The 12,157-nt window shown below is 43.3% G+C and overlaps 1 protein-coding gene across 2 annotated transcripts in view; it reads right to left on the bottom strand.

Annotated features, from left to right (window-relative positions):
* DYNC2LI1 (dynein cytoplasmic 2 light intermediate chain 1) overlaps nucleotides 1-12,157 on the bottom strand; it is a 271,075-nt gene that overhangs the window by 239,699 nt on the left and 19,219 nt on the right. The gene's annotated exons all lie outside the window — the stretch shown is intronic.

Here is a 12,157-nt window from a genome sequence, read left to right as displayed (position 1 = left end):
AGTTTGTAATAAACTAATGCAGGGATGGGTGCAGCTCCCCTTGATGGTACTGGGTAGAGTCAACCTGGTTAAGATTGTTATCCTCCCCAAGATACATTTTGTACATAATTCTATTTCGCTTCAGATGAACAAAGTGTACTCTGACAAACTGCAACAGGCCATAAACTAATTTATTTGGTCCTATAAGGGTGCCAGCATCTCTTGGAAGAAGCTGCAAAGGAGGAGAGAGAAGGGGGGCTTGACACTGCCGGATCTATGTCATTACGCGTGGGTCTTTCAACTTAGAAACTCAAAAATGTTGTTTACCTCCCTGGATACCACAGATATTGGAGTAATGTTTAAAGCCATGAAGGACACTGTGAAAGGAGCTGCAAAGCATTTTTTGTATTTTCAAAGTTCTTCAAAAAAAGTTAAATTGAAGGTTCTACATGATCTAGCGAAGAGCTGGTACCAGCTAAGACTAGCAACAAAGATTGCATATTATAGTCAGAATCCCTATCTGGGATTCCCCTGGCACTCCTAGGTGCCTAAAAGATGTGTTAGCGGTTCCCAATAGATTTTTTGTTTTGAGGGGGGGATCTCTTTAAGGATGTTCCCTCCTCCTGTGGGGAGAGCTTTTGGACAGAACTGTGCGGGTCCCTATCCAGATTTAATTATATCCATCTGGAAGGTTGGTCACAGAAGAGCATAGTGAAACTTGGGGCGAAAATACAACCAAGGTGTCCGTCTGGTACTGGGCAATGCTGGAGTTATTGGATGGTGAATTCAAACTGCCAGTCAGCCTCTGGGGAGATACTATGCCTCGGGATCTGATACAAGGGTGGTGGCAAGAATCAATGAAGACCGTGTTTGCTGTTGTTAAGCCTGCTCCACTAAGGAAAACAAATCACCTTTTCTCAGTACATAGAGAATATATCTCCCCTGCAAAGCTGTCTAGAATGAAGAATGTTGTGGTAGCCTGTGCTAAATGCGGGATGCAGAGGGCAACGGATATTCATATGTTCAAGGATTGCCCAATTGTGCTTTTCTTTTGGGAAGAGGTATGTGAAACACTCTCAATGATATTGAGGCGAGAGATCGTGGTAAGTCTCCCGCTGATTATTTTTGGATGGCCACGGTGTTCTGATAGGTGGAGTAGAGTTAGGAGGAACTTGCTGTTCTACTCTATTCTTTTAGCAAGAAGAGAAATCTGTTTGAATTGGGTGACGGTGGCCCCCACAGTTTGCAGAAATTGGCTCAATGCCTTACTCTGTGCAGCAAAACTTGACATAGCTGCGGGAGATATTAAGCAGAATAAACAGGGAAAGGAGAAACTGTGGGCCCTCCTGCTTTAGTGGGTGGGTAGCCGAGAGGTGAGGTCAGGAGAGGTCGAGTGATGAAGTCCAATGATTAAAAACACCTCTTGTTTTTTCACTCTTCAGCCACGTGGGGTTCGCCCTAAGAGTGCACCAAGTGAGAGAGTTTCCGGTCTTCCTGGTATCGGTTATCTCCATATACACCAGAGGGTGTGACGGTTGCAGTATAGAGGTAAGACTTAGAGGCTAGGGTGCATGAGGACAAAAAAAAAGAAAAGAAGCAACGAAACAGTAGATATTGTGGAGCAATAGTCAATGTAAAGATTATGAGATCACCACGGTCATTAATTGAATGGTCAGAAGAAAAGCCCTGGACAGATGGAATCAGCACCAGACTACATTATGAATTAACTACTATTTTTACATCATACTTGGCAGTCTTATAAAAGAGGGCTGGCAAAAAAGATACCTTCCTGACACTATAATCACCATCTTACCTAAGTCTGGAAAAGATCACATGAAATATCTCTCCCTATCGATCTATGTCACTACACAAAAATGTGCATTTTTGTGACACAAAAATATTGACCAAGATGTCAGGTAATCTCTGTAGGAGTGAAAAAAAATAATAGTTCTAAAGTTGACACACCAGCATCAAACTGGGTTTGTACCAACAAGAAACACTGCCTAGAGTTGACATTGTCTCCACAGAAGCTGATAAACACAACCAGCTGGAAGAGGTGGTAGACATGGTTAAGGATTGTGACTCTTCCCTTTGGCTTCAAAAGTAATCAAACAATTTTCTTAGTAGCAGACGCCTAGGATTGGGAATAAATACCCTTAAAGCTGCAGAATCAAATTTACTATGTGCACAGTGACGCCTGAGTTGGATGCAGAAGTAGCCTGTGCAGTTTTCCTTGTTGATTGCCTGAGGAAACAGCAACTCCTAGCAGCCATGGTATCACTATGCACAGTATACACATGTGAAAGGTGTGAGGTGTCCCCTTAAGAGGGTATTTAGATGCAAAGAACAAAAATAAGTTGAATAATATTCCTGGCAATCTGATAATGCTTGATTGATGATCGAGAGCTATGTTGCAGCACATAAGTCCAGCACTAAACACATCCTGCCATTAGGAAAAAAGAAGAACCCAGCAAAAGAAACTAGGAATAGAATCTTAATGGAATCCAGCAGCAATAAGCAATGAATGAGAATCAAAAACAAATAACAAGTGGGCAAAGAAACGCAACAGAAAATGGGGAATTATGCATTTTGGCCCATTATCCTCCTGACTGTCTCCCTTATACACGATTTAAATAGGAAGAGACTTCACAGGAACGAATCATATTTCATCTTGCACTGGGAACCTGCAATAGTGTCACTTGGGCAATCCATTATGTTGGGAAGGGCACTTTATAAGCCTGACCACCCATTTTCCCTTCAGAATCATGTTGCAGACTATAACACAAGAAGCAAAGATTGCCTTCCTTTTCCTGCTGACTGATTCTGCAATTCTACCAATACCTTTGCCCTCTAATAAATCACAGAATTATAAGTATGTGATGAATCCGTGGCACACCCACACAAATGTCCTATGACTGTGGTTAGCCTCTAATGAGTTCTGGGCACAGTTTTGACAGAATGTACTCCCCCTGAGACTCTAGGATTATCACCACACCTTTGACAGAAACAGAAAACCAGTAAGGAAGCATGAACTGAAGGAGCATCTTTTCATGATTGTTCACTAGATGCGTAGTGTTTCTATTGACTCAAGAACAGAAGACAACCCCTGGAACTCCAGGCCTCACAATCCGTTTGAATTTAATATTACGGGTTTCTTGTACCTTAATTGACAGTGGTTCACCTGGAAGTGGATGATGGGAATCTGGACAATATACCTTCAAGGCACAGTGATTCTTCCAAGTGTTAGGTAATTTCATTCAGAAGGCAACAGGATTGATTGAACGAGTAATACAAAAACGGACCAAAAGACCTGGTCAAATGATAACTGGCAATTTTTTAATTGAAAGTATATAAGAAGACAGTCAAACCAAAAAGGCAGGAACTTGATCGTGACTTTTTTGCATGTTCCTATATCTTTGAACTTTCAGATAAAACCTTGGCTGCACTAGGAGTTGCTGCAGCAATAGGCAGATATGAGACCCAATTGCCTTGGCTTGCATTACAGAAACATTACAGAACCTCCGTTAGCCCCTTTTATAAAATCCACCATCTTGGAAAGGGTAGTTCAAAGACATGACCACTTCTCTACCTTCACAATCATGACCTTGGCTAAACACATGAAGGAGGAGGTCCTGTTTAACATCCTTTTATTGCTGCAGGATTTTGTAGTTCTACAGCCGCCCCTATCAGATAAAGCCAACAACTAATCTCAAACCTCTTCTGCGATTACAGAATCATCAGCATGGCCCAAGCTATGAGGACGTCAAGCTATGTGCTGTGTGTGGTGTGCAGAAACGTGTTGTTTGGGTGCACAAGACTGACTGCGAGCATTCTCTGATGAATCCCAGGCACAATAGTGACATGTGGTTTGGATGAGGAACTTTCGAAGAGCGAAAGCAACAGTTTATGGTCTGCCAACGTTTGAAACGGACTTCTGTAAAAGTATCAATAAAAATGGTGACAGTCCAACAGTATTGCTCTTGCCTCTTTCTCAATGTGCTTGTATCTATGCTCGGCATATGCTATCAGGTCCAACTATTCATTACGCTGAATCTGTAAAAGGACAGCACCCACCCTGCCCGGTAAGGTACACATCTGATGAGAGTTCTTTTAGTTTAGTTTAGATATGTATAAAAAAGTATAGTATTTGTTTCTTCAAATGCCTCTTCAAGCTTCCCACTCTATAACAGATCCACCTTTAAGGGGTGAGGTCAGTGCCTTCGTCAACATCTTATAATACTTTACATTTGTGATAAAGCTTTATACATCACATTTAGATTCGGGAGTCCCCGGACCACACACATCAGCCACTTTCTCCAGGTCACATGCCTGTTGAGATGAATAACGTTACGAAATTCATGTGATTTACAAGCTTTTATTGTAACGTTAAATGCGACCCCGATACAGGAAATGCGAAGCGCGTCGTCTTCGCAACTGTCTTTCCTCAACCTCCGTCCAACTCCCGTTGCCTAGCGATGCTCGTGCCCAGTGTAAACACACTGTGCGCGAAGCACTGTGCGCGAGCATCGCAACACATCTTCCCCCTAACAAACAGAAAATACAACGAGGAAAAAATAAAAAACAATTCCGAAAACGAAAACAATTTTACCCTCAAAGAATAATACATTCACATTCGTAGCATTATGCAAAACAAACATAATCCTGAAATTTGCTTGGTGTCCTGACTAAACGACCACACCTGCTTGTTTTCCTTGCAGGCACATCAAAATGATTGTTGACAGTAGGTACGTTAGACTGTACATTAGAGTTATAATCAGAATCATAGGAAGGCGTATACTTCCAATCATCTAACCAGTCAAATTTGCATACCTTGCGTTCTGGGCTGATAACTTTTCCTTCCTTCCCAACCAACCCAGAATTAACATTCCTACACATGGACAATGAAGACATGTGCCAAACCTTACCATCACTTAATAATGCAGAATTACAAAAAATTCTATTTACTTTAAGGGGATCTGAAAATCGATTATTACCTTTTTTTATGAAACCTGGTTTCTTAACTCTAACCACATCACCAACTTTTATGGCTTGTTCTTTGCATTTGTGTTTCGCGTCATAATACATCTTACTATGCACTTGGGAACTTTTAATGTTGTGTTTAACTTGTTTAAGTGTCCAATCAGCCTTTTTATCCCCAAAACTCCAACCCACATTATCTTTCCCTGTGGGAATTCTCCCTCTCATCAACACAAAGGGAGAATACCCTGTAGAAACACAAGGTGTCGTTCTGTATGACCATAAATTCCGCATTAATTCACATCTCCAATCCAAATTGTTGTAATTTGCCATTTGGATGACGCCCTTAATCACCCGATTGAATCTCTCCACAGCACCGTTTCCTGCCGGATGATATAAAGCCGTAGTATTATGTAAAATACCTTTCCCCTGTACAAAATCTTTGAAAATGCGAGACATAAATTGAGGTCCATTGTCGCTTACTATACACTTAGGTAAACCCTCTTTCAGAAACACCTTTTCCAGGAAGTGTACAACTGAATCCACATCAGCCCTATTAACAATCTCAATCTCTGGCCATTTAGAAAAATGATCAACCAAAACTAAAAGATACTTTTGTTTATCATTGTACATTATTGGCCCTGCAATATCTATGCCTATCCTTTCCCAAGGTCCATCTGGACACGGAATAGGATGGAGAGGTGGTTTTAATGTTACCTGAGTCTTGTCAGATGAATTACATGCATAGCAGTCTCTAACTTTCCTTTCAATGTCTGAGTCCAAACCTGGCCACCAATAAGTACACTTAATTTTGTATTTGGTTTTACCAATTCCAAGATGACCTTCGTGACATATATCAATAATCCTATTTCTTATAGATGTTGGGGGAATAACCCTGCCATTCCTAAAAATTAGACCACCTTCCAGAGAAAGTTCATGTCTCAGTTCCCAAAACACACGCATACTATGATCTAACAAATGTTTATTAGGCCATCCATTCTTGATATATCTGCTAACCACACCAAAGATGTTATCTTGAGCTTGAGCTTGTTCCCAATCCTCTTTGGTAATACCTGCACAATCAGTTAACACATTGGCTACTGTAAACTGTTCAATATCCGTATCTTCATCACACACAACAGGTAAAGGCATCCTGCTTAAAAAATCTGCCACCACATTTTTGACTCCCGGAACATATTGTACACTGTAATTGAAATCTAAAAGTCTAACCGACAAACGAGCTATACGTGGTGACGCTGAAATTAACCCTTTTGTTGTCAACACTTTAGTGAGCGGTTTGTGGTCACATCTTAACAACACATGAAAACCCCAAATGAACTGTCTGAAATGTTCCAAACCCCAAACACATGCAAGTGTCTCACGCTCGATCACAGAATACCTTTCCTCAGTCGGTGTAATCGAACGCGAGGCAAAAGCTATGGTCCATTCAACTCCCTTTTCATCGATCTGGGATAACGTTGCACCTATCCCTTTAGAACTGGCATCCGTTGTGACCACACTTTGCAACATGGGGTCAAAACCATGAAGTGGTGGAGCATAAACCACATCATTCTTTATTACCTCACATGCTTCATCACATGCCTCACTCCACACAAACTTAACATTAGTTTTAAGAAGTTGACGCAGAATATATGTTTTTTCTGAGAAATTGTGGACGAATTTGGCGTAAAATTCAGCCAATCCTAAGAAAGCTCGCAAATCATCTTTAGATTGAGGTCTTGGGGCATTTTTGACAGCATTAACTAATTCCAATTTGGGTTTAATACCAGCATCTGAAATTTCATGACCTAAATAATCAATTTTGTTAAATGCAAATCTACATTTTTCAATTTCTGCTGTCAAACCGTGTGTGCTCAGTCTATGCAAAACAATATCTAAATTACGATCATGTTCATTTCTGTCCTTCCCCATTATCAAAATGTCGTCCTGAAAAATCAGTACATCCTTTATGTCCGATAATACCTTGTGCATTAACCTCTGAAACATAGCTGCTGCAGAAGCCAACCCAAAAGGTACTCTTTTAAATCTGTAACAACCAACAGGTGTCACAAAAGTTGTTAAACTTCTACTATCAGCATGTAAAGGCACCTGATGGTAAGCAGCTTTAAGATCAATACTAGAAAACCATCTAATACCTTTAGTGCGAGTTAACATTTCGTTTTTTTTTGGCAAAGGAAATTGATCAATTAAAATATTCTTGTTAAGATCTCTGAGATCCACACAGAGTCTCAAATTTCCATTTTTTTTTTTAACTACAACTAAAGGTGCGACCCATTCTGCGGATTCCACGGGTTCGATAATGCCGTCTGACTGAAGTTTTTTAAGTTCTTCTTCTACTTGGTCCCTCACAGAAACCGGTATGTTTCTGACTTTGTGAATACAAGGTGTGGAATTAGCTTTCATTTGTATTTTATGTTGGAAACCCTTTAGTTTTCCAATTTGGCGAGAAAAGACATTGGGGAATTTTTTTGCAATATTTCCTGATAAATCTTCGGTATGTTGTACAATAGACACAGGTGTACTACTACTGGGGTTCAAAATAATACCCAACATTCCTTGGTCCTTCCAACCCAGTACGGACGGCCCAGAAACCGCTACATACACCTTGCAGTACGCTTGTTTGCGTTTAAATTCAATTAGCAAATTTCTGTAACCCACCATTCTAATAGGTTCACCCGTGAATGTTTTTGGAGAAATGTCAGTTTTTTCAAAGCAATTACCTAAAAAAGGTTCAAAATATTGTTGCCAAATCTCCTCATTCAGAATAGTGTAGGGAGAACCAGAATCCGCAACAACCGAAATATCAATGCCAGCAATCGTAACATGGCATAAGGGTCTACTCATGTTGTTTTTAACATTCTGTACCTTATCATCAACATTAAGAATGCATAAATTAGAATCAGACTCCTCCGATGAACCGCTGTCACATTCCCTCACACATTTAACACTTGCGTCACCCCCACCAAATTTCCTTCTGCGACACACTTTGGCAAAATGTCCCAAAACACCACAGTTTGAGCACTTCTGATTCCGAGCCGGACATTTCCTATCATTTGCCAGATGAGATTTGCTGCCACATCTGAAACAAAATGTGTTGCGATGCTCGCGCACAGTGCTTCGCGCACAGTGTGTTTACACTGGGCACGAGCATCGCTAGGCAACGGGAGTTGGACGGAGGTTGAGGAAAGACAGTTGCGAAGACGACGCGCTTCGCATTTCCTGTATCGGGGTCGCATTTAACGTTACAATAAAAGCTTGTAAATCACATGAATTTCGTAACGTTATTCATCTCAACAAAATTGGCGACGAGTTATTAGCGACCCCGAGGAAGAACCCACACGTCCAGCAAGCAAATGTCTTCACAGCTTGAGGCAGGATTGAAAGGAAGTTAGGACTTGATATTTTCATGCTGTTTTCAACAGGACTTGGTGATTGATGTAGCGGTAGGATTAAGACTTTGTTTATCAGTTGTTTTGTGCCAAGTAAACCAGACTGAAAATGTCTACACGCCGCATTTTACGTTTTCAGATTGTCTGACAGTGTCAAGCAAACAAGTCTCTTGTGCTCTTGCGCAGGGCCTGCGCACGTTTGATTATTATTTTTTTTTCGTAAGTCCATCATTTTTTCAAACTTAGCGAACTTGCTGGATTAATATTTTCTCCTTTCCAAGGAAATATTTGTTGTAAAGTTGTTTCATCATAATTTTTGGTCATGGCTTCTGGAAATGCATGGAATCTTAGCGCTCCTGAGCCATTCTTGCCAAAAGATGGAGAAGCTACTCTAAGACACACTGTGCGCGAAGCACTGTGCGCGAGCATCGCAACACATCCACGCCTTCAGAAACGAAGTGATATCTGCATTATTTGATGCAATATTTTACTCAGCGAAGCCCATCTAGAGCCATTAGCACAGGGTCATGCATATTCAGTGAGGTGTCATTTCCTCTCTAGCAAGGGGCAGGAGCCTATTCGCATATAAGTGCACGGTGTGAGAATATTGTGCTTGAATGTTACCACAAGTGGGTAAATCGACAGTGTAGGTCTTCCCACCTTCTCAATGAAGCTCTTCCCCGGTCTCTTGTGAGCACATAAATCAAACATAATCCAGCCAATACATTTTCATAATCTGCTAAAGACATAGAGTTCCTTTTATTCCCGTATCATGAATGCATCTACTGTGGTAATTGATCAAAGGCAAGGGGGAAGTTCAACCATCCCAAAGCGTCAGGTTACTTGGACATAACAGCGGAATGGTCGTGGCTTTAAATACATTGGCCCATTCCCCAATGATAATGAAACAGAAACTTGCTTCAGTAACTGATAGCTTCCTCTAGCCTCCCCTCTGCCCTCTTCCTTTGCCCCACCATGAGAGTCTGCAGCTGAAACGAGCAGTAAATTACTCAGAACAAAGATGCAGAGAAAAATAAGTCCTGCAAACTGATTAATTTAAAAAAAAACAATTACACCATAAAGCACTAAGCACAAAGGTGGTACAAAGTGGGGCAACATCAACAAAGTGGGAGTGCCCAGTCCTCACCAACCTAGTAACGCCTTAGTAACTCCATTGTAAACGTGGCAGGTGGAGCGTTTTGAAAACGCATTGCACCTTGTGCACAAGATTTTTTCAAAGTTGTTGTGTACATTCCATCTCGTTTTCCTGACCTGTACATAAAATATCAAAAACCATATGGGCTATACATCAAATGGAAAATGTGCAATTAATTCTTTTGAGGCAATCAGTGGGAAATACTTGGGGTGGTTCTGTTGATTTCTAAACATAGCGGTGAACAGAATTTGTGGGAGACATGTGACCAGGTTAGTGTCAGCACAGTAAATCATCTGCATATAGTGATGCATTTTTATTCACCAGTCTCATGGGGATGTGATATTTATTACAATTATAGGCAATATAATTAGGTTAGTGATTCAATAATTGAGGGAAATACATTCCAATATGGGGGCAACTGGAAGGAAATGCCTTCTTGGCATGGTTACCCCCTGACTTTTTGCCTTTGCTGATGCTAAGTTTTGATTGAAAGTGTGCTGGGACCCTGCTAACCAGGCCCCAGCACCAGTGTTCTTTCCCTAAACTGTAAGGTCTCTAAGGGCTGCAGCATGTCTTATGCCACCCTGGGGACCCCTCACTCAGCACATGCACACTGCCTCACAGCTTGTGTGTGCTGGTGGGGAGAAAATAACTAAGTCGACATGGCACATGTCAGAGTGCCATGTCAACCTCACACTGCCTGTGGCATAGGTAAGTCACCCCCCTAGCAGGCCTTACAGCCCTAAGGCAGGTTGCACTATACCACAGGCGAGGGCATATGTGTATGAGCACTATGCCCCTACAGTGTCTAAGCAAAAACGTAGACATTGTAAGTGCAGGGTAGCCATAAGAGTATATGGTCTGGGAGTTTGTCACACACGAACTCCACAGTTCCATAATGGCTACACTGTAATCTCGAAAGTTTGGTATCAAACTTCTCAGCACAATAAATGCACACTGATGCCAGTGTGGAATTTATTGTAAAATGCACCCAGAGGGCATCTTAGAGATGCCCCCGGAATACCAATCTGACTTCTAGTGTTAGGCTGACCAGTTTCTGCCAGCCTGCCACAACCAGACGAGTTGCTGGCCACATGGGGAGAGTGCCTTTGTCACTCTGTGGCCAGGAACAAAGCCTGTACTGGGTGGAGGTGCTTCTCACCTCCCCCTGCAGGAACTTTAACACCTGGCGGTGAGCCTCAAAGGCTCACCCCCCTTGTTACAGCACCACAGGGCATCCCAGCTAGTGGAGATGCCTGCCCCTCCGGCCACTGCCCCCACTTTTGGCGGCAAGGCTGGAGGAGATAATTAGGAAAACAAGGAGGAGTCACCCACCAGTCAGGACAGCCCCTAAGGTGCCATGAGCTGAGGTGACCCCTGCCTTTAGAAATCCTCCATCTTAATTTTGGAGGATTCCCCCAATAGGATAAGGGATGTGCCCCCCTCCCCTCAGGGAGGATGCACAAAGAGGGTGTAGCCACCCTCCAGGACAGTAGCTATTGGCTACTGCCCTCCTAAACCTAAATACACCCCTAAATTTAGTATTTAGGGGCACCCCAGAACCCAGGAAATCAGATTCCTGCAACCTGAAACCAGAAGGACTGCTGACCTACAAGCCTAAGGAGACGACGGATGACGACAACTGCTTTGGCCCCAGCCCTACCGGCCTGTCTCCTGACTCGAAAACCTGCAACCAGCGAAGCATCCAACAGGGACCAGCGACCTCTGAAGCCTCAGAGGACTGCCCTGACCACCAGGACTAAGAAACTCCTGTGAGCAGTGGCTCTGCTCAACAACCTGCAACAAACCTGCAACTTTTCTACAACTTTAAAGACCTCACTCTTCCTGCCGGAAACGTGAGACTTCACACTCTGCACCCGACGCCCCCGGCTCGAGATCCAGAGAACCAACACCACAGGGAAGACTCCACGGCGACTGCGACCCCGTGAGTAGCCCGAGACGACCCCCACAGTGACGCCTGCAGAGAGAATCCAGAGGCTCCCCCTGACCGCGACTGCCTGTAACAAGGGACCCGACGCCTGGACCAAGCACTGCACCCGCAGCCCCCAGGACCAGAAGAAACCGAACTACAGTGTAGGAGTGACCCCTAGGCGACCCACTGCTTAGCCCAGGTGGTGGTTGGCCCGAGAAGCCCCCCTGTGCCCTGCCTGCATCGCTAGAGTGACCCCCGGGTCCCTCCATTGAAACCAATACAAGACCCGACGCCTGCTTTGCACACTGCACCCAGCCACCCCTGTGCCACTGAGGGTGTGTTTTGTGTGCCTACTTGTGTCCCCCCCCAGTCCTCTACAAAACCCCCCTGGTCTGCCCCCGAATAAGTGGGTACTTACCTGCTGGCAGCCTGGAACCGGAGCACCCCTGTTCTCCATAGGCACCTATGTGTTTTGGGCACCTCTTTGACCTCTGCACCTGACCGGCCCTGAGCTGCTGGTGTGGTAACTTTGGGGTTGCCTTGACCCCCCCAACGGTGGGCTACCTGTGCCCAGGAACTGAGACTTGTAAGTGTCTTACTTATCTCACAATCTAACCAATACTTAGCTCCCCCAGGAACTGTTGATTTTTGCACTGTCTACTTTTAAATTAGCTTGCCATTTTAACAAAAAAAATATATGTT

Source organism: Pleurodeles waltl, chromosome 5, assembly GCF_031143425.1.
Source record: "Pleurodeles waltl isolate 20211129_DDA chromosome 5, aPleWal1.hap1.20221129, whole genome shotgun sequence".
Taxonomy (NCBI): Eukaryota; Metazoa; Chordata; class Amphibia; order Caudata; family Salamandridae; genus Pleurodeles; species Pleurodeles waltl.
This window is presented reverse-complemented; position numbering and strand designations above follow the sequence as displayed.